This window comes from Astyanax mexicanus, chromosome 19 (assembly GCF_023375975.1).
Source record: "Astyanax mexicanus isolate ESR-SI-001 chromosome 19, AstMex3_surface, whole genome shotgun sequence".
NCBI classification, from domain to species: domain Eukaryota; kingdom Metazoa; phylum Chordata; class Actinopteri; order Characiformes; family Acestrorhamphidae; genus Astyanax; species Astyanax mexicanus.
In genome coordinates, this window is record NC_064426.1 from 39,093,350 (window position 1) to 39,118,812 (window position 25,463).

The 25,463-nt window shown below is 38.9% G+C and overlaps 1 protein-coding gene and 1 long non-coding RNA gene across 2 annotated transcripts in view; one reads left to right on the forward strand and one right to left on the reverse strand.

The window, feature by feature from the left end:
- elof1 (elongation factor 1) overlaps positions 1-25,463 on the reverse strand; it is a 515,825-nt gene that overhangs the window by 79,655 nt on the left and 410,707 nt on the right. The window lies entirely within an intron of this gene.
- Positions 1,001-8,229, forward strand: LOC111191027 (uncharacterized). Its single transcript, XR_002649320.2, has 3 exons — positions 1,001-5,641; positions 6,743-6,816; positions 8,016-8,229. It is a non-coding gene; the product is annotated as an uncharacterized LOC111191027 (long non-coding RNA).

Sequence of the window (25,463 nt, forward strand, 5' to 3'; positions counted from 1 at the left end):
ATGCATTGATTGGGCACGTGGTTCTCTCTAAGTGCGTTCCCATTGGCTCTAGGAAGTCTTGACTCTTGACTCACAGTCACCGACTGGTCTAGATATCAAACCTGCTAGATATAGCCTCTGTGACAGCTTGGCGAGCATCTTTCAGCAATTCAGGCTACATAGATAACCGAGTACCGAGTGATCGCAGTTGTGTCTCAGACATCCAGTAAATATCTAGGTTAGCATGTTTCATATCTAGACTAGTCGCCAGCTGAAATACCGGTCTATAATCGTGCAGTTTTCACAAGACATTACTCTTGACTATAGTCAAGCTATAGGATTCTGCTTTAGCAGTCTTGACTACAACACTTGCATTAAGTTAAGGTAAAACTCTGGTGTAAAATGGACTTTTGTTGTAGTAAAACATGATAAAAAGTTCTTACCTTTGATGAATAGCACACCTCCACTCTCCCACAGCGTTCAGAGATCCAGAAATCATAACAGGTTGTTCAAACACCCTTCAGACTGGGTGATACGGGGCATAATTTACCCTGATAAATCGTATTTTCCACTGTTATCCAGCTCAAAGTAGCTCCACACCTTCTTGCTAGAATCTGGAGAGCTTTGACATGTAAAACGAGGCATTAATAACTTAAAAAGTGCAGAAGAAGCTTATTAAAAAACCACTGATTACATCCCATAATGTGAGCTTTCACATAGCTTGCCTCCTGGCGCTGGCTGCTACACTTTGCAGAGTCTATGTATATATATGTCTGTCATTATCAGTACAGTGATGGCGGCGCTCGGCGCTGAAGCTAGTGTTATGGGATGTAAAAATTGTTTTTAATAAGCTTCTTCTGCACTTTTTAAGTTATTAATGACTCGTTTTAAATATCAGGGCTCTCCAGATTGTAGCAAGGAGTTGTGGAGCTACTTTGAGCTGGATAAAGGTATAAAAAGCGATTTATAAGGACAAATTATGCCCCGTGTCACCCAGTCTGAAGGGTGTTTGGATAAACTGTTAAAATTTCTGGATCTCTGAACGCTGAGGGAGAACGGAGGTGTGCTATTCATCAAAGGTAAGAACTTTTTAATCATGTTTTACTACAACAAAAGTCCATTTTACACTGAAGTTCTTATTCCCTGAGTTTATTGGCTGGTTGAAAAGCAAAGAAAAAATCTGATCAATTTTCTGACTTCTATAAACTCTCTAAAACTGTTTTTTCCTATAATCCAGTTTCCCCAGTGACTGTGCTGACTGGATTACTGTCTATTCTGATGTTCTGCAGTAATCAGATTATGAAGTCCATGTAAACACACTCATTTTTTTCTGATTTATTTTTGTTTTGTCTTCTTGTTGTGCTGGACACAGCTTCCATTAATAACAGTTATGTTGGATTATTTACTGTCTGTTTTTCTCTTGTGTTTTTGAATGAATGACTGTTTACATTGTGTGCTGTTTGTTTGTTTCTCTTTATATCCCCTATTTTAATTGTAAGGCTGTGTATATATAGGTACTACAGGTACTATATGTATAGGTATCTAAAAAATTAGAATATCACTGAAAAGTTGCGTTTTTTCATTAATTCAGTTCAAAATGTGAAACTCATATATTTAAGCAATATTATTCGCAATAACACACGACCTCGAGTGTTCTATTGCTTTTATACAACAGTTTCTTTTTTTACTAAAAAATTAAAGAAAATAAATCAAAGAACTTCAATTCAAAGAAATTCAGTTTGAATATGCTTTAATATGGACTGAGCCTTCCGCCAAAAAGTAGTTCCACAACAACTTAACTACATACAGTGTATGGTTTAGGCAGATTAACACCACGAAAGTTAGCTTGAAAGCAAAATTGGGAATAGTGAAAATGGAACGTTAGGAGCGTGAAATAACGCTAATACTCTCCTCTCCTGCTCCGTGGAGTCGTCTTCAGGTGAAAGCCGCGAATTTTATCATTTCTGCTTATTTTCCTGGGTGGTGTTAGTGGTTTTAGCTAGCTGGCTGGACTGTGGTTAGGTTAGCGTAGCTTGCTTTAGCTCAGCATTAACTTAGCCTAGCCTGGCTGGTTAGCATTCTGGCTGTCAGACGGTACTAACCGAGCGATTTTCGTTCCCTTTTTTCCACGAAAGACGAGCCAGCGCTGCGGGCGAGCGTGCCGCGGCTGAGCACTAGCCTGTGCTAAGCTAACGCTGCTGCAGTTGTCCTGTGTATATACGCCGTTACTCGGTAACGCGTCGGCGGAGAGATACAAGTTTAGTGTGAGATGGCCGTGATGTTATCACGAAATATCATCACAGCTAGATCACTTCTCAACCAATCAGATTGTGAGGTCGGAACTAATTGTTGTATAAATATATAAATATAATGTATTACACACAGAGTGATCTATTTTAAGAGTTTATTTCTTTTACTGTTGATGATTATAAATCACAGCCAATAAAAACCCCAAAATCAGTGTCTCAGAAAATTAGAATATTATATAAGACCAATTGGTACTTTTGCCAAGTCCTGCTGGAAAATAAAATCCGCTTCTCCATGAAAGTTGTCAGTAGCAGAGGGAAGCATGAAGTGCTGTAAGATTTTGTGGGAAAACAAAACTGCACTGACTTTAGACTTGATAATAAAACACAGTGGATCAACACCAGCAGATGACACATCTCTCCAAACCATCACTGATTGGTGGAAACTTCACACTAGACCTCGAGCAGTTTGGACTGTGTGTCTCTCCACTCTTCCTCCAGACTCTGCTCCCTTAATTTACAAATGAAATGTAAAATTTACTGATGATCAGTGATGGTTTGGAGAGACATGTCATCTGCTGGTGTTGATCCACTGTGTTTTATTATCAAGTCTAAAGTGCAGTGCTTTCCCAAGAAATCTAAGCTAACTTCTTTGTTATATCATTAATAGAAATACATGTTTTTTAAATGCTGTACATTAGCCCAAAGCTGTTATTGTGATTGTGAATACACAATAACATATAGACAGCTCTGGAAACAAAATAAGAGAGCACTTAAAAACGATGAGTTTCTTTGATTTTACCAAATTGAAAACCTCTGGAATATAATCAAGAGGAAGATGGATGATCACAAGCCATCAAAACAAACTGAACTGCTTAAATTATTGCACCAGGAGTAAAGCAGCATAAAGTTATCCAAAAGCAGTGTGTAAGACTGGTGGAGGAGAACATGATGCCAAGATGCATGAAAACTGTGATTAAAAAACAGGGTTATTCCACCAAATACTGACTTCTGAACTCTTAAAACTTTATGAATATGAACTTGTTTTCTTTACATTATTTGAGGTCTGAAAGCTCTGCATCTTTTTTGTTATTTCAGCCATTTCTCATTTTTTCTCAAAAAATCCTCTTAATGACAATATTTCATTTAGAATTTGGGAGAAATGTTGTCTGTAGTTTATAGAATAAAACAACAATGTTTATTTTACTCAAACATAAACCTATAAATAGCAAAATCAGAGAAACTCTTTATCTTATTTTTTTCCAGAGCTGTATAAACCTGTGTACTGATTAATGCACAACTTCAATTGTGCATCTTTGCTTCTCTATGCTTTTCATCACAGGTGACCACGTCAGGAGTCTTAGCAGAAACTAACAAGCAAATACATCATTAACTTCTTATATCAACACCAGTGAAGCATATTAACAAAATACTCAGTGTTTTTTTCTAGTTCTCTTTTTTTTTTTTTTGCAAACGACAACAAAACAAATGTGTTGCTGCTGGATCTGTGTTTAGTCTACGCAGCATTGTGGGGTGGGGGAGGTGTGGCCTGCCAGGAAAAAAATAGATAAAATTTGCAGTTTACTGCAGTTTTTACAGTTGCTTTCACAGCCTCTCAGCCTCACACTTTAGCACAATTCTACACAGTGTTTAACAAAACACTAAACACATTTCTCTAACATGACGGCGCATCTTTACTGTTTTAAGGCACCACCTTCCAAAATACCGCACATGTGATCCAGCTGTAGGTGCTTTAATTATGAACCCACCAATCAGACATAAGCGCAGGGTTTGTATGTTCATGAAAAAACTGAAAAAGTAATGGAATTTAAAAATAGCAATTTCCAGACCTGGATAAGTTTTGGAAAAATAGAAATACCCAGAAAGTTTAGGAAAAGTCATGGAAATTCAGTCTACAATCCTTTGTGTTTCAGTTTATCGATGGAGAAAATCTATTTTGAACTAACAAATACGTCAGCTCAGAGTTAATTTAGTAATTTAGCCTTACACACAATGGAGCTCTCAGGATCTGAAATACATTTTATTATTAAAGATTGTCTGTCAACATTTTATCTGATTTATTTTAGGCATACTATAATAATTTTGATTGTAGACTGTAACAATTTATTTTCAGTCGAAGTGCTTTTCTCTTTTCGTTTTTTATTTCCAAAACTGCAGGGTTTGAGAGAGAGAAAGATTGAGAATAAGCATCTGTCAAATTCCCAAACAACAAGAATGCCTATATCTGCTATATTAAGCTACAATTATTAAATCTGTGTACTAAAAACATGAATACAAAAAATCCATATAAATGTCAGAAATAAATATAACTAATAATAACTTATAGTTACTGTGCAGATTTTTAAGTATATTTTATTTTATAGCTGATTGCTGAAGGCTCTGGGTGAGGTGCTTTTTTGCTGTGGTAAAGAAGTAATAGTATGTAGTATTTTGCTTGGGGTGAGCAGTGATGATCAGACATGATTGCGTGGCTGAGGGTTTTATTCAGTCAGTGGTGCACCTGTGTTTCACGCCGCCAAGATACAGTAGAAACACGCCAGAAATTTACCTGAACACCTTTCAGCAGACCACCACGCCCATCAGCCTTAATATATTCCTAAACTCCAATGCTGTTTTAATGATGTGTGCACAAAGCGTGAAAATATGTGTGACCACACTTCCACCACCCTCTCTCTACTCAGCCCTGGATTCTCACAATACTGTGTAAAAACAGCTCCAACACCATCATCAAATTTGTTGCGTTATCATCAAAAATGTTGAGCATTTAAGCGTATTTTGTTTTTTGAGTTCTGACTCACGATCTGTAGTTACATAAACATTACTGAACATACTGAACATTACTATAATAGTCCTGACTGTGAATTAAGATCCTTATAATACTGTCTGTGGCTCTTATATATTTTTATAACATACTAACACTACCAGTCAAAAGTTTGGACACCCCTTTTCATTCAGTGTTTTTATTTTTTTCCTACATTTTAAATTAAAACTGAAGTCAACCAGATTATAAAGGAACACATAAGTGTGAATGAATGAAGTTCAACTTATAGAGCGCCTTTCTAGAAACCCAAGGGCGCTTTACAATGTACACATTTTACACACAAGCACATTATTACACATCAACACTCATCCACACACCGGTGAGAAACGGCAGCCAATAGCGCACAGCGTACTCTCAACTGGAAACGACCGTCCACCTGGAGGACTACATAGGGCACTACAGCCTTTACCCAGGACAGAGTGCCAATCCATATCTGGGCACAGTCATACACACATTTACACCTCTCCTGTTCCTCCACCCTTTCTATCCTCCCACCAGAGAGAGAGAGAGAGAGAGAGAGACAGGGCAGAGGATCTGATTATCTCCTAAAAGCCTAATCTGGATCTGTAGGCAGGTAGGAATCTCCCTGTTTCTGTTTCTGAGCTGAGTTTACTCTCATTTCTGGACTTTATTAAACCAGAAACAGGTACAATATAAATCTTTACTTAGTTATAAACTAAAGCAGCTTAGTTCTATTTAATCCAGGACAGTTATAGTAACTACATTTCTGTTCTGTGACAAAATAATTGCGATATATAATCTTATTATTATTTTAAGATCAATTTATGACACTAAAATACAATGATATGCAATTTCACCATTGCATTATTATAAAGAAGAGGATTAGGAACATGATTAATTATGTCTTAACAATAAGGGTAAATTAATTAACAGTACTTGTTAGAAAAACATATATATACCATATATTACTATATTAATATCTAATTAATATCTATTAATTGACACAAGATTAGACATTATTTATCATTACAATGTTTTAAACTAATGTCTCAATTCATTATTATTTAGAATTTTTAAGTATTAAAATTTAGTAATGATTATTAAAGTGTTAACCAGTGCCAATTATTAATTAGTTAAGATATTACATAAAAATTAACAATCAATAAACTCTTAAGCTCATTTGTAAGTTTTATTTATTGTGACCCTTACTGTAAAATGTTATCAATAGTTAATCATTAAAAAGCATTTAATGGTTAAACTTTACAATAAGGGTTTACAAATAACACATAGCATAACCATATCTAAGATATTATTAAATCATATTTATATATATACGTATTATAATAATATTATATAATGTAATATAATATACTTATTATATTATTTAACAAAATTACTAAATTGTAATGCTCAGAAATGCTGTATATAATTTAAAAATGTTGTGTCTGGTGTCAAATAATAAATAAATAAAAATATATATTGCATAATCTTTTAATATTTTATTTTATAGTTTATAAATATAATGTATATATTTATTTATATGAAAGAACATATTCTCTTAACAGATTTAATTATTTATTTATTTATTTATCAACTGTTAATAAATTGGTAAGATTTGTTCTTTAAATGGCCATATATAATATTTATATTGGGTAATACTAAATAAATGTTCTCTTATATGTTCTCTTGTTCTTTTATTCTCCGCTTGTTTCAGGGACAGCAGACAATTTGAAGATGGAAATTGGATTTTTGAAAGGGTTGCTTTACGCGTTACATGGCGTCCTCTTTGTAAGTACAGTTTTATACGTGTATATTAATAATAATGGCTATATAACAGCATATACAAATTGAAATCAGATAAATTGATTCAGAAACTGGAGTGGTCTCTTATTTTTTTTAGAGTTGTATATAAAGTTAGGGGTAGGTGATATGGCCCTAAAATAATATCACGATATTTCATGTATTTTCACGATAACGATACTCAAAAATTTACAGTATAAGCAGAGGTTACACTAGCTGCTGCATTTAAATAAAGGAGGTAGAATTACAGTATTTTGGAAAAAAACATGATTGAAAGTTGTTCTGTTTTGCCATTGAAACCTATGGGGATGGGTGGGCTTACACAGCTTTCTGCAACCGAACAGCAGGGGGCGCCCGACCTGTGGTGGCTTCACTTTTCATAGACGATGCTCTGTCCAGCTATACACAGTCTATGGCTTAAGCACAATGTGTTTGTCTATTGTTGTGACTTGAAGATGCAGATCAGAACACATTTAATGACAAATTTATGCAGAAATCAAAGACTTTAAATGCTTTTTCTTGTAACTCTATATATATTGTTTTGTAGGCTTGTAAATCTTAGATTATACCACAGTTAGTTCCGACCCTGCAATGTGATTAGCTGAGAGGATTTTATTAGTGACATTATTAGCCGGTAATGCACTGTAACCAAAGCTCTACATGTATTACTCCGCCAAATACAGGTAACCTAGCAACGATGCAGCGCATACAAACCAAATACAAACCAAATGCGATATCATTATACACCACTGGGAGCCGCTGGATCCCATATAGAGGGACAGTGCAGAAACGATAATGCAGAGCTTACAGTGCAGCTAAAGCAGAGCAGCTATGGAACTATTTTAACTGGCGGAGTGTTTATAACCAAGCCAATCGCATTTTCTCATCCTGTTTAACTCAAAATCTTTCAATAAACTGTGGTATAATCACAAAAATACACTTGAGGTTTGTGCTATAACGTGTAATATTGGCACTGCTGTGCTGATCTACTCTATACTCGGCCTTCGCCCTCATGCCTACGACCGCATCACAGCAGTGCCAATATAACACATTATAGCACTCCCTCTCGTGTATTATTTCTTAATTAACCAGATTATTAAATAATTCTGACATAGACAGAATAAAGCATTTCACCTTCTTTTAGGATTCAGTAGAGTGATGATGTTTTTTCCCTTTGCTGTTTACAGTTGAATGGATTTGGTCTGATGACGGTGGGGACCTGGGTGAAGGCCGACAGCGACACCGTCGTAAATTTCTTACAGCATCTGAACAGTGCGCCGGGCGAGCTGAAGAAGGCTCTGAACGTGGGCTACCCTATGATCATTCTGGGCTCGCGTCAGATGATAATGAGCATTTGGGGCTGCTGGGCTTCCAGAAAGTATTGGATAATAAAAATTTCTAAAAAAAAAAAAAAAGTTCTGATATACTCTCCTTTCTTTCTGTCAGCATCTTTAAAGTCCATTCAGTTCACACGTTCCTGTGGAAGTGCTTCAAAGGAATCGACCATTAACCAATCGACCAATCAACACAATGAAGGTTTACACATATGGAAGGTTTGGATCAACAGTCATCAACTGTTGCTGAAGGTGGCACTGTTGTTCCACCTTTATTTATGGCTACTTTTAGAAGAAATGTGGACCCGTCTAAAAGTAGCCATAAATAAAGGTCCTGTAAAGATGACTGCAAGAGCACAGTGCAGAATGATCAATGAGGTGAGGAAGAATCCTAGAGTTTCAGCTAAAGACTTACAGAAATCTCTGGCACATGTTAACATTTTTATTGACAAATCTTCTATAAGAAATCATGGTTTGGGGCTGCTTTGCTGCCTCAGGGTCTGGACGGATTGCTGTCAACGGAAAAATGAATTCACAAGTTTACCAAGACATTTTTCATCTTTAATTAATGGGTACTTTTAGAAGAAATGTGGATTCCTCTAAAAATTAGCTCTAAATAATGGAGGAACAACAGTGCCACCTTCAGACCTGCAGGACATTTTAACTTCTAATCTCTCTGTAACAGAATTTAATCCATGAACAATCTTAAATCAACAGGAAATGTGATGAATAATGAATGTTTTATGATTTCTGTTGTTTCTGAATGTATGCCAGGCTAATTTTGCTTAAACACATGGTAAATAATGGCTTCACAGATCCTTAAATACATTAATTCGAGGAACTGATGGTAAATAAAAATGTTCGAAAGCAATAGTCCAAACCAAAAACATGTTTTAATTTCTATTTGAATTAGATGTAATTAGATAAAAATTTTGTCTTCTTGTCTGCACATGAATGAGGATTACTAGCAAATGGATTGATGGACATACAGGTATTTGGTGTCATTTTGAAGCCAGGTAAGCGCTGATCTGGGATGTTTGTGTGTGAAGTGCACCACATAGCGGCAGCGTTGTTTTCATCATTCAAATCATTCTGTTTGAATGATGTATAACATGCCCACATTGGATAAAATATGGACATAAGATATTGAAACTATGAATCATAATTTGAATAAAACTTTAGCTAAAAAGGTATATTCGCCCAAAATGTTTGATTTCTGAAAAGAAATACAGCTAAATTGTTTAGATTGGGCATATTGTGTGTCTATATTGAGCCTATAATTATTTATAAACACCACCCGCTGTACAACTCCTTGAGTGAAAACAGCACTTATAAATAAATTAAACACGAAAATGAGGGTATTCTATCAGTAATTTCAGTTCGTTTTAGTTAGTTTTATAAACACACAATACAGTATGAGTTAGTTGCGTTTTTTCTTTTAATTATAATTTTTATTAGATTCAGTTACCACAAATGTTTTTTCACTTTTAGTTTTCGTTATTTCGTTCGTTTTCGTTAACAATGATAATTGGTTACTTAGCAACATTGTGATTATCACACCAGAGCTTTATATAAAATAAAAATATAATTAAAAAACAGATGCCTACATCTCAGACTATTTTCTGGAGCCCGACCCTATATAATAATCTAAAAAAAAAAAACTGATAGATACTAAAAACCTGACACTTAGATCAGCCTATGCCTTTCAGTATTTTAATCAGGACACACAAAGAAAACTATATACACAAATGTAAACTTTTTAGTCTAAATAAATAAAAACGTTTAGTGCAAAATAACTACTTAGTAAAAATGTGCAAAAGTAAAATAAAAACTATATAAAGTAGTGCGCACACCATACCTAGCTTTAGTTTGAGTAAGGCAGGTAGTTTCACACTTTTTCTGTGAACACTTTTGAGTCTGATATTTACTGATATTATTTGGTTTGAAACATCATATAAATATGTTTGAAGCACTTAAGGTAAATAATATTGGTTGGGGAAGGAGATTTTTCACTTTTTTAGGGTGTTTTTTTCAGTGGGTTTCTTGTAGATTTAGCTTTACTGCACTGGGATCAGCGCTATTTTTAGAAACAGTAAGTTTCGATATTTCTAACCATTAATGGATTATGTTTATCTGTGAAGGGATTCCTGAGTCATTAAGCTGAGAACACAAGGTGAGATGAATTAGAGCCGAGAACATTTGTTTTACTGTATTAACTTTGTTTCTCTGCATTTCCAGCTCATCCAAATCAATGTTTGTAAGCGAGACAAACCTTGGCTTGTTAGAGGAATCAGGCTGGTCATTTACAGCTTCATTCTTCAGCTTTAGATCGAAACAAATGCTTTCAAATCCAATAGATTTAATAAACTTGCTGTAATAAATTTTTTACAGGGTTGCTGCTCTGTTTGTAGCTGCCCTGTTTGGCTTGTAAGCCTGCATGGTTGCTAGGTTACCTGTATTTGGTGGTGTAATACACGGAGAGCTTCAGTTACAGTGCATTACCGGCTGATAACGTCACTCATAGAACGCCTCTCAGCCAATCACATTGCAGGGTCAAACTAACTGTGGTATAAACATATAATATAAATCTCTCTTCAACTAAACAATGCACATTATAATGATACTGTGTTAATCTTTGTGTCATTCATCATTTTGTTACTGGAAAGCACTAAAAATCCTTTTCCTCATTTTTTTTCCCTCTAAATTCTTTGTAAAACTGTTGCTTGTTTGTTTGAAAAACAAAATAACAGACAGGTGAATCAGCACCGATACGGTACGGTGAAATGTGCATAGTGAGGATAAGGTGCAAAGTTAATAAGGTGCACCACTGAGGATGTTTGCAATATCTTTGGAATAAGGCCTTAAAATGCAAACAAAAGAAGTATAATTAGATAAACTTTAAAAAGAAATGTAGGAAATTCAAGGCATCAAAACTTAAATTAACAAGCAATTAAATCTTATATCAACACAAGTGGAGCATTTTAACAAACTACTCAGTGTTTTCTTCTAGTTCTCTTGTTTTTTTTGCAGACGACAACACAACAAATGTGATGATGGTGTTCGTTGTTGGTGGATCTGTGTTTAGTGGAGCAGTCGTGGGTGTTCAGGGTGTAGAGCCTGGGTGAGAGACTACACAGCATTATTATGGGATGGGGGAGGTTTTGTCACCCATTCTGACAGACTATGGTCTGCTAGTGAGAAATTAGATCTATTTTGCCGTTTATTGCAGTTTTTTACAGTTGCTTTCTGCAGTTCCCCTAGTGGAGAAATCGACTCAGCTGACATTTTGAATAATTATAAACAAATATATAATTGTTTGTGCGGTGAAATCGCTCTGATACGACGGAGAACACCCCTCGCTATGTGTGTGTGCAGTGGTGTGTGTGTGAGTGCAGACAGTGAGACAGGAGGAGGGGTGAGACCCACTGCAGCAGCACTACACAGGAGCTAAACACAGAGATCTCCATACAGAAACAAAACAACTAACTTAACTTTAACTTATAGCATCTTAAAAAATCATATACACCTGCAACGATTACAAAATACAGTTTAAACCTGATTAAAACCGTTTTATACATGTTAACTAGCTTACTCACCCAAGATAAAAAAAACTCCTTTTAATTTAAGTATTTAGATCCTGAACTTCCCCATTGAAATTTAATCCATCAGGGTTGAGAAATTGTTAAGGTATAAAAAACAGTATGTGTTCTTCTCGCTTGCCTTATGATACACTTAAAGGCCCACTAGGTAGGATTTCCTTGATTATTGATCTTTTTAAAGAAGTAAAATTACAGCTTGAAACTCACTGCAGCGCTGCATTGAGGTGTAATAGGAGGAATAGCCGTGCTCTTGTGTCTGTGCCGGAGCTCCTCTGAGCTCAAACCAGACTCTGTAAGTTTTCCTAGGCAGCCGCAACCAACGCTCGCAAGAACTGCGACCTGCTTTCCAGCACTGCGACCTGCTTTCAGACCTGTATGTAGTTCTACAAGGACTACAAAAACACGCTATTTGGAGTTGGTTAATTCTTTACAGAAGCTAACTAGTAGTGATGGGCACAGCAGCTTTTTTAGATGAACTGAATCATTAGAATTACAATTCGTTCACTGAAAAGATTCGTTCAAAAGATTCGTTCATTCCAACGAATCTTTTGTGCTGTTCGTCTGTGCTGTCCGATGAAGTTCAGATAAGTACCAGATAAAGACAGATTATAAGTAAATCAGTGTGTATTTTTGTTTTGTAAGAAGTTTAAAATGTTAATAAGAGAGTTAAAAGGTTATTAAAACAACCAGAGTGTAAAAATGTGAGGCATAAGTTGAGTTAAAGTGTTTGTTTTAACTGCTAAAGCTGTAGGCTAGCAGGCGGAAGCTAGCAGCGATTAGCATTAGCGATTAGCATTAGCGATCGGGTTAAATGTGTACGTTAAATATATCATGTTAAGTGTAAAATATGGCTGTTTGTAAGATTAGCTTAAATTAAATTAGACTAAATTGCCCCAAACTGAAATATACATTTTAGTCTGGGGCTTGTAAAAGCTTTTACTGATACTGTAGTTTTTTTGTTTTAATATTATTTCATGCTCTGCTTATTTTGTGGTGAGGGCTAACAGTGCTACTTTGTAAACACATTGTAGACACAGAAGAAATGTCTTGTTTTAGTCGTGATTACAATAAAGTAAACATTTCATGCTAAAAGAGACAAATTGATGATGGTTGTAATTATTTTTGTGTGCTTTTTACTTTCTGATGGATCTGATTTTCCACTATTTATGTAGTACATAACAGTCTACTGTATATATGAATTATAATTATATGAATATTATATATATATATATATATATATATATATATATATATATATATATATATATATATATATATATATATAAAACATATAAAAAGTGCCAGGAGACGGAGGGGGGCGTTTTATGACAGTGCTGTGTACATTTATTACACTCTGCAACTGTAGGGGGAGCCAATGAGCACAACATCTCAGTCCTACCTAGTGCAGCTTTAAATCAGATATTAACAAGCAAAGGTTTTTCACACCTCTGCTACAGAAGCTAGAAGAGACTTCCTCTTTTTGACTGCACGGATAAAAGACTATGCCTGTACCCGAATAAACTCAGATTGTAATTTGCATGTGTACTTTATTACTGAGTTGTCCTTTTATGGCTATACACTTAGCTCGCACAAGCAGCCTTGAAGTGTTGAATTGTAATTTGAATAGGTAATGTCCTTATTGGGTAATTGGGTAATCACAGCCACTGTTACAGGACTTAGCGTTCAAAATTTCTTCTACATTGTGATGAGCAAATACTGTAATCTTCACACCTTCAAGGGCACGCTTGATGCACGTACTTACTGCTATAAAGAACTGTGTCAAATCTGAATAAAGTAGATTGTTAAGGGAAGCAACTGTGTGTGTGTGTGATCCTTTCAATCTCCCTCGAGGTTAAATTGGGGTGTGGCAGAAGAACCAGACAAGGGCAGGGGATAACTGAATCTGGGAAAGGGTGTAGGGAAACCAGACAACTTTATACCCTTTCAGTTATCCCCTGCCCCTGAGCAGAACATAAAGATCAGGCAGCATTAGTTTTATGTGTACACTACACAGCTTAAAACCCCAACACCTGTTTGTATAAAGCATTATGCTTTGTCAGCACATAAGGAAACGGGGATAGCATAGAAGGGGTTTTCACAAATGGGCAATCTTTTTCTCAGTTACACAGTACAACATACCTATTAGTTCTAGAATAAATGGTACCTGGTACTTTACATAGGATTTTAGACATAGTAGTTGATAGAATTGCTTTAGTTCCAGGATTAGCTTTAGCTTTTAGTGCAAAGCATCCCAGCTAATCACACACACTCTGCTCAGCCTTTTTCTCAGTATCAGTCTCAGAAGAGTCACAGCCTCTGTTTGCTTTGACTTAAGTGGGGTCCAAGTACACCTGGAATAGACTTTCACAAGGCTTTGTGGACTCACCTGCTGGTTTCTCATCTGTTATCCATGACAGCTTGACCACTGTGCCGGAACTGACCAACTCTTCCTTTCACTAGTAAGCAGAAGACCTGCTCAAGACAGGAGCATCTTTGGAGGACCAAATCCCAGCCAGAGCGTCAGTACTGACACTCCTGCCTAAAGAGGGGTTGAAGGTATACTTGTGCAAACTGCTATTTGCAAAAGAGACTGTTAACTACTTGGAGTACTTTGTGTTGAGACAGGGTGAGTGCCTGCTGTCTGATAGGGTGGCCCTGGTGGCTCTTGTCCAATCCCAGACAAGAGGGGGCAACTGCTGGCCTTCCTGGGATTAGTTAACTACTGCAGACAGGAGATTCCTGAATGCTCCACCTACGATCGACATCTGAGGGCACAGTGCACCGCATCTTTGGAGGACAAGTATGTATAGACTGATGAACTAATAAAAGACATTTGAAACAGGCTCTGTGCTCTGCACCAGCACTGGGCCTGCAACGGAGCATCAGTAGCAGTGCTGGGGCTTCTGGCCTTGTGCATTTCTATCCAAGACTCTTGATAACGTTGCTAAGGGGCTGCCCGCGTGCTTAAAGAGCAGTGGCAGCAATGTGCTTTGATGGTGACTGATGCTGAAGAAAAAAAAATGGTTCTTTCACACCCACGTATCTTGCATTGCACACACCATGTCACATTCGAGCATGACTAAGATCAGGGCATGAAGTCATTCTCACTTCTACACACACTCATTTTGTGCACACACACACACAAAAAAAGTAAATAAATAATAATAGTAACACTGCAACTGACACAGTCCAGTATCACAACGGAATATGCAGCTCGCCATACAGCAGACGATTTAGTATATTTCGGCTCATGTTATAAACCTTACGATAGTAAGCTTCTTTGTGCTTATGCTATGTGCACCCGTAACAAAAGTCTTGAAGTGGATGCTCTTCCTTTTCAGTATGTTCAAGCAGGGAAACTGTTTGCACAAGCATGTTGTCATGATCTCGTTGTATAATCGTGGGTTCCATAGATCCGATGGTAAGCTCGCACTCGATCATTATACACTTTTTATTAAAGGCCTGCCTTAAGCCCTAAATTTGATGAATGTGCAAAGCATGCAGCAAAAAAGGGGAAATTGCCCTTTTTAGGCTACGAAACGAACTGTGTCTATATTTTTAAGCCCAGAGCTGCCCGCAACAGGATTTACAGAGACAGTGTTTAATACAGCTAACCACAGCCTAAGCCTTCTCTCTGGCGTATGTCCTTAGACCCTCAGTTCTGTTGCTGCAAGCCAGTCCAGTGTTTCATTATCCAGGTCTATTAGGCCTTGAGTGCCATTTGGTGGCCGGAATTTGGGACAGGTAGTCGTCACGTGTTCCAGAGTTTGTGATGAGTACTCACATTCACAATGGGCACTGTCTGTGAGACCCCACTTCTGCATCACTGCACCAAAGCACCCTACTCCTGTTCTCAGGCGGTTAAGGGTTGTCCACTCCCTAAGGGTGAGGTGCTGGCCAGGTACCTCCGTCGGATCTTTGATAAACTGATAAAGTGTAGATGGTCCTGCTGCCTTACACTGGTCCTTCCATCTTGCCTTCACCCAGAAGGCCTTGGAGATGTCAGCTGGTGTTGTGCAGAGCAGTTCCTGGGCATGTGTGGCAAAGGGGTGTAGGGACTTGAGGTGCATGCGCTGTGAAGTCTTTGTGACGGTCTTGTGGAGGAGGTGGGATTCACTCATCTGTGCCCTCCTTCTTCGTACCCATACAGAATCGCAGACCAGTGAAGAGAGGGACAAGGCAGCAGATAACCTGTTCTGCAGGCTAACTGAGAAGCGTAGGCAACGCTGGACTAAGACAGTCGAGTCCATAAACTTCACACATTCCAGCCGACTTGGATGGCAGATCCTGAACAAACTGACTGGTAGGTCAACAACTTCCGCACAGTGCCCCATCACTGCAAACTCCATTGCGTCACTCCTGTTGAGTAATGGCTGTTCCCCCCAATGCAGACAAGGACTTCGCTAGACAGACATCAGTAAGAGTCAACCTATCTAACAACTTCACAACGCAAGAACTTGAACTGGTAATCCAACGCCTGAAGACTGGCAAGGCACCAGGCATAGACGGCATCCATTCTGAATACATAAAACACCAAGGCAAGAAAGCGACTGACTGGCTTTGTTCCTTTCTCTCTGCATGCCTCCAGCTGCCCAAGATCTGGCGTTGTGCAAAGATGAAGCTGATGTAGATCATACATGGCCTACTCTATCACAGACAGAGTTCACTTTGCTACTCTGACATTTTTACAAAGTTTTACAAAGATAGTAGACATTTTTACATATTTTTATAAAGATAGATCGTAATGGCAGGTAGATTTCACCCACATGCCAGCTGGAGGTCAAATTAAAATACTTATTGGCCATTGTAGACGAATTCTCTAGATGGCCTGAAGTTTTTGCATGTGCTAAAGAAAATGCTAGAACTGTTGTCAACATTCTGTGCAAGGAAATCATTCCAAGGTATTCCCATCTCGATTGATTCAGGACGGGGAACACCGTTTACAGTGAAAATCACTTCACTAGTGAAAGCTTTAGGCATTGATCGGAAAAGTACATTCCTTATCACCCTCAATCCTTGGCTGTGATAGAGAGAATGAATTCACACAATTAAAGAAAAGCTAAACAAAGCAATGTTAGTTAGTGAGAGAAGCTAGTTAGACCTGCTTCCTGCTGTATTGGGAGAGGTTAGAATGACTCCTAACTCCACTACTCAGTGACACCATATGAGGCCATTTTTGATCGACCATTCCCAACTCCCTGGACAAAGGGCTTGCCGGCACCCATGTCCTCAGAGTTGGATGTATTTCGCTGCGAATATGCCTCAAAACTGGTAAAGAAATAATCTGAACTGGGTCAGAAGTTGGTTGATAGTCCCAAGAGATGGACCAGCTAATCCTTTTGGTCCAGGTGTTAATGTACTAATCAAAGAATTGACTCTTTTTAGGTTAGGTGGTTCCAGGAACAGAGGACCTGAACTCCAGTATTAACCACTTCCTCCCCTAGTTTGACTCATTCCAGTCATTAATAACACGTGAATTATTTAGTTTGTACTTCACTTAGCTCGCTATCTCTATATCTACCTCTACTATCTCTATCTATATCTCTACTTCTCTTATCTCTACACTATCTTACTCTTAGGACAATCCCAGAGAAGATGGGTGGAGCCGCTGGAGAGGAAGTAATCACTACAACTGCTGATGATCCTGCACCACAGGCATGGGGAAGGGGCAGACCCCAAAAAACACCAAAGTATTTAGTATAGTGCAGCCTATTGAGATATTATAAGATGAGCTTTTAATGTTAAGGTACATTCAGTAGATTGTTACCTGTGGTACCTGAATTTGTTCTTTAATGATGCATCGCATTTGAACAGTCGCCTAAAAGACCATTACACCTGCTCGTAGACCACCAAATTTGAACTTTTCCGATTGATGTGTGATAATATTCATTATCAAAGGGTATAAGGTATAAAAACAGTATGTGTTCTACTTGCTTGCTTTATGATACACTTAAGTCAGAGATTAACAAGCAAAGGTTTTTCACACCTCTGCTACAGAAGCTAGAAGAGACTTCCTCTTTTTGACTGCACGGATAAAAGACTATGCCTGTACCCGAATAAACTCAGATTGTAATTTGCATGTGTACTTTATTACTGAGTTGTCCTTTTATGGCTATACACTTAGCTCACACAAGCAGCCTTGAAGTGTTGAATTGTAATTTGAATAGGTACTGTCCTTATTGGGTAATCTTGTACACAGCCACTGTTACAGGACTTAGCGTTCAAAATTTCTTCTACATTGTGATGAGCAAATACTGTAATCTTCACACCTTCAAGGGCACGCTTGATGCACGTACTTACTGCTATAAAGAACTGTGTCAAATCTGAATAAAGTAGATTGTTAAGGGAAGCAACTGTGTGTGTGTGTGTGATCCTTTCAGTCTCCCTCGAGGTTAAATTGGGGTGTGGCAGAAGAACCAGACAAGGGCAGGGGATAACTGAATCCAGGAAAGGGTGAAGGGAAACCAGACAACTTTATACCCTTTCAGAAATAAAAAGTAATATACAGCTATCCATTTAGCTGTATATTAAAGTATTTTTTATTCAGCACGCTTTATTTTTTAGGCTACGGCACAACCCCCTGTTTACGCAGCGGCTCTAGGGGGTATATCATTGGTCTGGAAGGCTGTCAATCAGCGAGTTTAGGTGAATCAGCATATATATATATATATATATATATATATATATATATATATATATATATATATATATATATATAATTTTTTTTTTATTATTATTTTACTTTTACTTTTGGGTCATTCACAGAGGACACTTGAAGACGTTTTTGGCACACTTTGGTTAATCTTTAATAAAACTCAAGTGATTATAGGTAGCTAAATAAAACTTTGGCTGCTCATGGACAAGTAGTTATTGCGCCTGTGTAAGCAGAATTAGTTTGATATCATCATGTTCTTTAAAGATATGATGAATTGTATGGTAAAAAAAAAAGGCGATTTTAAATTTTTTTGAAACATTATCAAAATATATAATCAATAAGAGGTTATTTAATTTACCAAATACTGAAAACCAATGGGTCCATTTTTGGACCCCAAGTATCTACTTTCATATGAGCCATTAACCACCAGGGTACAGTGTGTTTTAAAAAAAAATATTCTAAGCTGTAGGTGCTTTAATTATAAACCCACTGGTCATCATCTACCATTATTGTAAGGACGAGCCAAGCAGTAGGATGCAAATGCAGGGGTTTTATTAATACAAAATCGTGAGGCAAAAATCAACGTCGAAAAAACAGGCAAAGATCGGAAACCAATAAACAATAGATAATGATAACGCTTGATAAGACACAGTAGTGGCAATATCTCGCAGCATTTGAGTGTTCAAGTCCCAATATATATAGTCCAGGTGAACGAGGAAATTACCACAGGTGTGAGAGGGGTGGAGTCTTCCTCAGAATTCTGGGGAGGCCGATCTTAAAGGCATAATCCGTAGTGCAGGTGTGACAGAACCCCCTCCCCGACGCGCTACTCCCGGAGCGCCAGATGCCCGGCCGGCCGGACGGCCCCGAGGTCTGGGAGCAGGACGGTCTGGGCGACGGCGGTGAAAGTCTGACATGAGAGAAGGGTCCAGGATGTCAGCCGCCGGAACCCAGCACCTTTCCTCCGGGCCGTACCCCTCCCAGTCCACGAGATACTGGATGCGACCCCCTCTGCGGCGAGAGTCCAAGATGGCATTGACGCGGTAAGCAGGACTACCATCTACATCCAGAGGAGGCGGAGGTGGGGAGTGAGGGGAGGCATCATCCAATGGACCAGGGGTCACCGGCCTGAGTATAGAGACATGGAAACTGGGTGAAACACGGTAATGACTGGGTAAAAGTAATCTATAGGTCACCTGATTAATCCTTCGCAGTATCTTGAAAGGTCCAATGTAACGCGGACACAACTTTTTACAGGGCAAGCGTAATCTGAGAGACCTGTTAGACAGCCAGACCCGATCACCGGGTTGAAATACTGGAGTATTACCTCTGTGTCTGTCCGCTTGTACTTTGTGTCTCCTTACTGCTGCACTGAGACATGCGTGTGTCTGTTCCCATGTCCTTTCGCTGCGGATGAACCAATCATTAACAGCAGGTGCTCCGGTGACCTCAGCATTCCAGGGATACAGCGGTGGCTGGAAGCCTAAAAAACATTGAAAGGGGGTCAAACCTGTGGAGGAACTGCGCAGCGAATTCTGGGCGTATTCAGCCCAGGGGAGGAAGCGGGCCCATTCCCCTTGCTGGTCATGACAGTAGTGTCTCAGCAACCGTCCTATTTCTTGGTTCAGCCTTTCAACCTGTCCATTGGACTCCGGGTGGTGACCCGAAGTGAGACTAATAGTAACTCCCATCTTATCCATGAAAGCCTTCCACACCAGTGAAGTGAACTGAGGCCCCCGATCAGATACGATATCTTCGGGTATGCCAAAATTCCTGAATACATGATTAAACAAGGCTTCAGCCGTCTGGAAAGCAGTGGGTATCTTGGGGAAAGGAATCAACTTGCATGCTTTAGAAAATCTGTCTATAATCACAAGGATGGTCGTAAAGGTTTGAGAAACAGGCAGATCAGTGAGAAAATCCATGGATAGGTGAGACCAGGGCCTTTGGGGAATAGGAAGAGGTTCGAGTTTACCTGCAGGTAGTGACCTAGGTGACTTGGTCCTAGCACAGAGCGAGCAGGACTGGATATAAGTATGGATGTCAGGTTCCATGTGCGGCCACCAATAGCGTTCAGACAGAAGGTGGTGGGTACGGGCTGTACCAGGATGGCCCGTAGCTAGAGAGGTATGGGCCCATCTAATCAGCCGGTCTCTGCAGGACAGGGGAACAAAGATACGGTCAACTGGACAATTATCAGGAGGGGTGTCTGTCAGAGAAGCTTGCCTTATATCACTTTCGATATCCCATCGGATGGGTGCCAGGATGCAAGATGGATTGAGGATCGTTTGAGGTTCCTGTGGAGGATTCCCCTTTTCATGTGTAGCGGCTCAGTGGTTTAATACCTGGTGCTAATTGAGATGTTGAAATATTTTTTTAATTGGGCGCCAGTTATTAAATTAATTTAATTAGATTAATCAATTAATTAATTAATTAATTAATTAATCAAATTAATTAATAACACAAGACATCTCAGGGTGTGGTTTCTACAGGTAACAGAAATTTTCATAACCAAGTTATCCAGAAAAACACACTGAAATGACAGGTTTTGTAAAATAAAAGTATTTATTAAATCACACAGATATGAGTAAATAATTCATTAAAAAGTCATAATGTAGCCATTATATATCAAATCATAGTGTAGAATAATAAATGAGAAATAAAAGAACAAACACGTTATAATGCTGATATGAAAGGAATAAAGATTAATATAACTATTAAGTGAGTATTTCTAAATAAGGGTCTAAGGCATTTTAAGTCTACGAAACCAATTCTTATTTCCAACCAAGCCACTCAAAATGAGTCATCTATACTAAAGACGCTCTATTAAAGACCCGACCAAACCATGACCAACAGACACCATCTGCCGAAAGATTAAACCCAGCTCTGCCTTACTCTGAGTTGTTGAAGTGAGCCTTGGTGACGTCCGCCTGGGTTGGTCGTCTGCTGCTTCACCCCGAAAAAGGATCACGTGAGCCTGTCTGCAGGGTGGGTGGACTTCCTGTGTCAGCACGGAGCCCCAATAGAACCCACAGGGAAATCCCTTCGCTCTCAGGTGGCTTGCTGGTGGCCTCCGGACCGCAGGTTTCTGGGTTGGATCTGGCGGATCTCCTTTTCAGCTGTACTTTAGCTAAACTTAGATGGAATAATGCTTGGCTTCGTAGATTGTAAAATAACCTTAGATATTTTAACTAGGATAGCTAATATTAATATACTTGAAGATTAAATGCACTAGTCTAAGAAAACTAACTAAAGATGACTACACTAACAGTCTATCCTTTTTCCATCTCAACTACATCTTCTTCTCCTCTCCTCAACTCCAAACTGAACTGAACTGCAAACTCCTCCAACTGGCAACTGAACTAAAACTGTGTCTGCCCAGTTTACTATTAGTCTCTGTGGCCTGTTTGGCCCCTGAGCTATGATTGGCCCTGTGGCCCAAATGTCTGTGTTTTGATTGGTCTAGGAGCAATTTCAAACTTTGGTGGGGATTCACAAAGGGCCATAAACCCCCCCTCCTCACATGGTCAACATGCTTCAGCATTTTTCTAATAGATCAAACCAAAAGAAACTCAATTAAACAGTGGATCAAAATACCTTTTTCAGCATATCAGTTTGTGAGGATAAATTCAGGAAACAAACAATCTTACAATTGAATCACAATAAATGTAATATATATATATTTTCCACAAACAGTTTTGTAATACTCAAGATAATCTTAGAAATACAATGATGGATGGTACTCTGTCAGAAAGAGATCAAGAGTCATGTTATTATTTAAACCCAATTAAATCACTTAAAAGATAATACATGGTTAAACCACTGATAACCAAATAAAGCTAAATTATCAAATGCTAATTAAACCTTGTTGATTCAGACTTGAATGTGTAGGAGAATTCAATCAGGACACATCCAAACACATATACCATATACCAGACACATATACCATTATCTAGTAAACATTCTATAAAACACCTTTTTTATATAGTCAATATATATGTATTTTAAGCAAAATCTTCTCAGTGAGAAATTCCTCCCCTTTGCTGAGTGTTTAGATAAGCGGTTGGCGTCGGAATTTACGATGGTGGGGGAGTAAAGATCTTTCTGCACCCCACAGAATTTGAGCCTGCAATGTTGAAAATGGAATCCCAAGCTTAGACCATTTCTGTCAACTTATTTCTTAGTGCTTTGCAGAAATAACTAGGCACAAACCCCTAAATTGGTACAACATTTGGTGAATTAACAATTTCCAAGGCATTAATTAAGTTTTGACACTCTCTTAAGTCCGCAGTCCCGTCCTAGTGATGCAAATGTTGCAAATGTGTTGCAAATGTTCCAAATGTTTACATTAACTCCGAGGTTTATGACTTGGAGGAATGTAAACAGAATTTTACCCTAAACTCGCATTTAGGGCTCTCGGGCGAGGCTGAGTGAAGAAATAGTCAGTAAATGTCATTTTGAAATTTAAGGTTGTTTGAAAAAAAAGATTACTCCAAGGTTTTTTTAGAGTGTTCTGGGTTCGAAGTTTCCTTATAGGCCGTAAAGTGGGGGTAGTGTGTGTTTGTGTCCAAGCAATGAAGAAATCCTCTGGTTAATCCACTACATTCCCCCCCCATCGATCGATGGGCCACTGGACGTTGGGTCATCGGTCGATGTCAACGTGGATTTCTGTAGACAGAGCACGTTAGGGTACATCTTTCATGCAATTGGTGTCTTGTTGGTCATGCTTTCTTAAGACAATCTACTACAAGGTCGCTGACAGAGTTTTTGGTCTAATGGATATACAATTTCTCTTTTGAGGTATCTATCAGTTTGTTTGTTTTTTGTAGCTATTGGCTTTTGGTTCTGAATAAAATAGTTAATTTAATGTGATAGTGTGGCAACAAGCATAGGAAAGGGTCACAAATAGTTTGCTAGCTATTTGTTCCTTTATAACTTTATCAAGACAACCTACCCATAAGGTATGCTTCAATAATTAGCCACTACTTAGTCAACAATTGAGAACAATATAGCGGAGCAAACGTAGTCAGAAGGGAAACAAAATATGTTTTGGGCACCTGAAGAGAGGAGAAAAAAAAAAAAATATTGGCACCCCCCCTTCTCCACGTATTTATTATACTGCTATGCTAATGGTTTGAAATGGTGATTCAAACTCTAGGTTTAACAAAATATCCAATTTGTTGTGGGTTATGCTACTCGGATAGGTGAGTTCCAGACAATGAATGTGTGGTACGTTCTCAATTTAACAATTGCGTCAGGCCAGAAAATGGTGGACAATGAACACTCAGTGTGTCTAAGTATTTGGCCCAGTATTATGATTTAACCTAGGGCATTATTGGTCCCGACTTGTCCCATGGGGCTTTTGCATAGTTTAATTGGGTTACAGTGAACTTGTTTGAGAATCAGTTTAATAAAACACTGACGATGCGGGATCTGGTTCCAGATGCGAGGCAGTTTGTCTGCCTCTGCATGAGGACCAACCCAATGAGACCTGAGCTCGCGAATTGTTTTGCCAGTGCTGTGCTGGGACCTCACCAGTAGCTTGTCAGCAGTGTAGCACAATGGTTGGTATCCAAGCGTGCTTTTTCCCAGCTTTGGGTGTTTCCGCAGTTCACCGCTAGAACGGTGAGATATACCAACACCTGAGAAAGTGTGGTTCAGCGAAAAAGTTGTGGCCTGAGCCATTTCAATAGGGTCTGGGGGACGTCCCCTCCATCTGGCAAATGCACCTGCCACAGTGATGAGATGTTTGTTCCTTCGAACAAATTTCATGAGTCTTTCGACCCAATCCATTTGTGGAATTGGCCATATACCACACAGATCTTCTGAAGATTGGGGCTGAAAACACACTAGCCTTTTTCCAACAAGTGGCAGATATGTCAATTGTGGGAATGCTCGGTGTGTTTCCCCCATCATTTTGTGGTCCACCCATGGGTGATCGAGGGCCTGGGCTAGGCTCTCCCCCCCATGGCGCTGAGGCACCACGAATGAAGATGAAGCGTGTGTATCTGGGGCATAAACAAACAGGCCCTTGAGCATCCTGAAAGACGCACAGTAAGTGGCAAGTGGATCAAGTTGAAATGCCAGTGTTCTGAAAGAAGTGTTGCCACATGCACCAATTGTCATGTTAACTTTCCATTTGATTTGAGCATTCCGAAAAGCACATCCATCTGTGTAGATGGTGGGAATGTTTTTACATTCATAAGAATCCAAGGGACTGTGTTTGTCTGGAACCACTGGTGCAGGAACAAGAAGAGAACAATCCTTTTGGTGCACGAACAGAGGATCACAGTTAGTCCGTGGCAAGGAACCTGCAGGTGTTCTGTGAACAGCTGACTTGTCAGCCCATGGAACAAAGATTTCACCGTTGACCGTTGTGTTAAGAGTGAATGACTTTCCAGCTTTTGGGTTGTACTCATCTACAGCCGTAGAGGGAGTCAATGCCCATGAACAGGTGTTTTGTTTTAGAGTCATGCTAGGGGACTCTGAAGATGGTGGTTTCAGAATCCTGACTGTGAGCTTCTCATTGATTTCCGTGGAATTTGAAGGCTCAATGAGCTTGTGTGGCTCAATGTTGCTAGCAACATGATAGCATTGAACTCTATCCTGTGCCTTAGGACAGGGCAGGGGTTCGCAAACCTGTGCCCAGATTCTATGATGCTGAAAGTCAATCAATGGTTTGAACCGGTCAAGGAGGTCTTTGCCAAAGAGCAATGGGACGTTCTCCAATGGAGAAATGTGAATTGGATGGGTGAGGCTCATTGGACCGATGGCAACGTGCACCAGGGCTGCAGAATGCAGAGTGATACCAGTGTGCGAATATGGTTGAAGGTGAAGAGCACACTTTTTCAGAGGTATCTCTTTGTTGTTTCGGCGGGCTGTCGCCCTCACCTGGTCAAAAAGTGAATTTGACATTAAAGAAATGTCTGACCCCGTGTCCAAAAGAGCATCATACCCGAACACATCTTCCAGCCAGGTGGCTAGGTAGAATTTTGGTGTTGAACCTTTCTTGGTTAAGAAACCCAAGAATTGTTTAGGTGGTGGATC